The sequence below is a fragment of the Rhinopithecus roxellana genome, chromosome 7 (genome assembly GCF_007565055.1).
Source record: "Rhinopithecus roxellana isolate Shanxi Qingling chromosome 7, ASM756505v1, whole genome shotgun sequence".
NCBI classification, from domain to species: Eukaryota; Metazoa; Chordata; class Mammalia; order Primates; family Cercopithecidae; genus Rhinopithecus; species Rhinopithecus roxellana.
In genome coordinates this window covers 56,056,662-56,060,482 of record NC_044555.1, presented here as the reverse complement: position 1 = coordinate 56,060,482, position 3,821 = coordinate 56,056,662, and the positions used below count along the sequence as shown (strand labels likewise).

Here is a 3,821-nt window from a genome sequence, read left to right as displayed (position 1 = left end):
TAAGGCATTCTTAGCCACAGGATGAGATAAGAGGTTGGCAGAAGATACAGGTCATAAAGATCTTCCCGATAAAACAGTTTGCAGTAAAGAAGCTGGCTAAAACCCACAACCAAGATGGCAATGAAACTGACCATCCTCACTGCTACACACCCACCAACACCATGACAGTTTACAAATGCCAAAGCAACATCAGGAAGTTACCCTCTATGGTCTAAAAAGGGGAGGCACGAATAATTTACCCTTTGTTTAGCATATAATCAAGAAATAACCATAAAAATGGGCAGTGCCCTCAGGGCTGCCCTGCCTATGGAGTAGCCATTCTTTTATTCCTTTACTTTCTTCATAAACTTGCTTTCACTTTGCTCTATGGACTTGCCTCGAATTCTTTCTTGCACAAGATCCAAGAACCCTCTCTTGGGGTCTGGATCAGGACTCATTTCCAGTAACAACCAGACACCAAATCTGTCCATTCCTTTATCTTGGACTTTCCAGATTCCGGAACCATAAGAAATAAATCTCTGTTGTTTATAAATTACCTAGTCTGTGGTATTTCATTATAATAGCACAAACAGACTAAGACACCAGGTTACCATTACCATTGTGTTAGCTAATTGGCTTTATCCAGGGGAAAAATAAAATTCTCATATCTTTACGACAGGAAGTGATTCTGACACTTGGAGTAAGATGGCGACCAAAGTTAGGCTGCTACCCTTCCACAGGAACTGGGAAATGAGGGTGCTTTCTCCCTTGATGTTTACATTTCAAAGAGATGACTCTTAGGTCCATTCTTGAGAAAGATATTTGTGGGTCACAAAGATGGCAAAAGACCTATTTAGTCTGCAAAAGGATTTATGCATATTTAAAAGAGAGGAGAAAGTACTTACAATTGTAAGTTTTCTCAAATAAATGTTCTGGAAAAAAGGAGGGGAGAGAAATCTCATGCCTTATTTTCAACTGGGGTAACTAAGCCTCTTATTGTTAATTTGTATCTGTCCTTACAATCTCCTGCCTGTATTACTATAAAATAGTAACGTGAAAATTTTTTTAGTTATCTTTACTGTGTTTTTTTTCCCTTTCTCTGGGCAGTTGTAGCCATCTAAAATCAGCAAATCTGTAGTAAAACACAAAGCAAAACAATTATTAGAAGCATGATAGAACATCAGAATTACTAAATTTGTAGAAAGTGAAATTTTTAGAAATTTTTATCTGCCTTGGGGAAAAATCCTTTGAATATATTATACTAATGCTGAATAGTTAAATTAGATTTTTAAAAGATATTTGAAATACACTTTTATTCTGATTCTAAACAAAAAGGAATGGCAATGACAGTAACAAACAAAATTTCCCCACTGAACAACATAAGGATGTTTCACATACTCATACCAAATCTCTATGCCTGAATATTGTGATGTGACAGTAGCAGTCTTACATTTGAAACTCAAGAAGAAATCAATTGCATTCCCAAACAGCTAAATATGCAGGTCCAAACAATGAAGGTATTTTTTAAACTGTCACATTCACTCCAAAGCCCATTCATCTCCTTCAGCATCACACAGATGGAGCACATGTTGCCCTCAGCTAGATAATAAAGTGGCACACACAGTGTACCACTTGACATCACAGAACAGCTGCCTATAAAACTAGACTTTTGACACTGGGCTCCAGCTTCATTCTCACAGGTCATCATCCTCATCTAGGGGAGCAGTTGTCTAAGCAACCTCTGATTTAGAGTATGCTCATACTACACTGCCAAAGTTGGGTCCATGACAACCTCTGGTGAGGCACGAGCACGCATGGCAACAAATTCCAAGGTAGGGTCTCCAATGAGCTATCTAGCAAGACAGATGAAGGGCTTTTCAAAGTTGTAGTTACTTTTTGGCATTTATGGCAGAAATGTCATAATACTGAAGATTCTTTTTTCAGTAGAAGACAATAGATGTTTCCTTCAGTTTCCCATCTTTAATATCCATTTTGTTGCCATACAACATGAGGATGTTTTCACATATTCATAGCAGATCTCTATGCCAGTTAGGCACATTCTTATAAATAACTCAAGATGTTACCTCAAACGTTATAATGGCACACTGGGCTTGAATATAATAGCCATTTCTCAGTATACCAAATTTCTCCTGGCCAGCTGTATCTCATACAGTGAACTTAATAGATCCTCTGTTGGTGTGGAACACAAGGTGATAAACCTCAATACCTAAGGTGGCTACACACTTCTCAAATTCACTGGTCAAATGACATTTCATGAATGCAGTTTTTCCAGTACCACCATCACCAACCAATGCCAATTTGAACTGGACTTGGGGCTCTCCTTGGGCAGCCACCATTATGTTCCTTTCAGAAGTGTCTCTGTGCCTATCCAGCTGAGGCTGAAAAGATGGCAGAAGCCCGAAGTCTTAATTAGCAATGAAAAAATGTTTCATTCATACATTAATTTTACAAATTGTTGTGATTTCTTTATTGCTTGCACTTTCAAATGATTAACTATGGAGCAATATTTTGTAGTTCCTCATGAAGTCTTGCCCAATCCAAGCCTATAGAGTAGCTTAACTCAGAACCATGCTAATTTGTTTTTAATTAAGAGTTTTTCTTTGATGCCCTAATAAATTTCTCCTGAGTTTCCATCAATTACATGAGTAACATCACATTTACATGGTAATTTAGGCTGTTCAGTGATTGCTCCATCTTCCTAAATAACTTTGTTTTAAGATGAGAAGTAGAAAGAAATCCATGGCCATCATCTAGTTAAAAGTCTTACAAGACACTGATTTTAGAGTACGGATTGAACTTCTAGTGTTTAATGTGCACAACTTTAATTTGCTTTGTGTTTGGTTTTTGGTTTTTTGTTCGTGTTTTCTTTTTTTGTTTTTGTTTGTTTGTTTTGTTTTTTGAGACAAGGTCTCATTCTGTTGCCCAGGCTGGAGTGCAGTGGCATGATCATAGCTCACTGAAACCTCAAACTCCTGGGTTCAAGCAATTCCCCCACCTCAACCTCCCAAGTAGCTGGGACTATAGGCACACACCACAACACCCAGCTAATTTTTATATTTTTGTAGGGCATGAGGCCTCGCTGTGTTGCCCAGGTCGGTCTTAAACTCCTGGGCTCAAGCGATCCGCCTGCCCTGGCCTCCTAAAGGGCTGGCATTACAGGTGTGAGCCACCATGTCCAGCCAACTTTAGTGTTTTAAGCCTTAAGGAAAAATCCATCCTATGGGCCATTTTTTCCATTGGTCTAAATAGTTATATAACAGTCAGCTAAATCTCTATAAATAACAGGCATCCACCTTCGTTTATCCACCCATACTGGAGAAAATCTGCCTCCCAATGTTAGTAGTGACACTCTACCTGTCTTTTGTGGTTGCTAGTAATCTGTAGGTGCCAGATTTCTGTTCATCTGTTAATCAGATATTTTTCTTTTTTATGTCATTCTTTCAATCAAGCCAGTTAATAAAACATTTTTGTGTTAAAGTTAGAACTTGAGTACCTGGATGCATACTAATTACTTTAACTTTGTTATTATCAAAAATTACTAATGAGGATGATCTCACTTGTACTCGGCCAATAATCCAGAGCATATCCACAATGGGAGTACAGTTTAGAGCTCATTGGAAATATGTAGTTGGAGGAACCATTACTGGGAGTGCAGAAAATTGGTGTAATAATAATGTTTGCTTTCCAATAAATGTGATTCTTTATTGTGGTGATTCAAATAACCTCTGCCTGAGTAGTACTATGAGAATAGCAATCAATTTTTTAGAATACATCTTTTTGAGGCAAGAGAATCATTAGAATCTGGGAGGCAGAGGTTGCAG

General features: G+C 38.0%; 1 pseudogene; it reads right to left on the bottom strand.

The window, feature by feature from the left end:
- Nucleotides 1-522: 522 nt before the first annotated feature.
- LOC115898585 lies at nucleotides 523-2,904 on the bottom strand (annotated as a pseudogene).
- Between the last annotated feature and the right edge of the window lie 917 nt (nucleotides 2,905-3,821).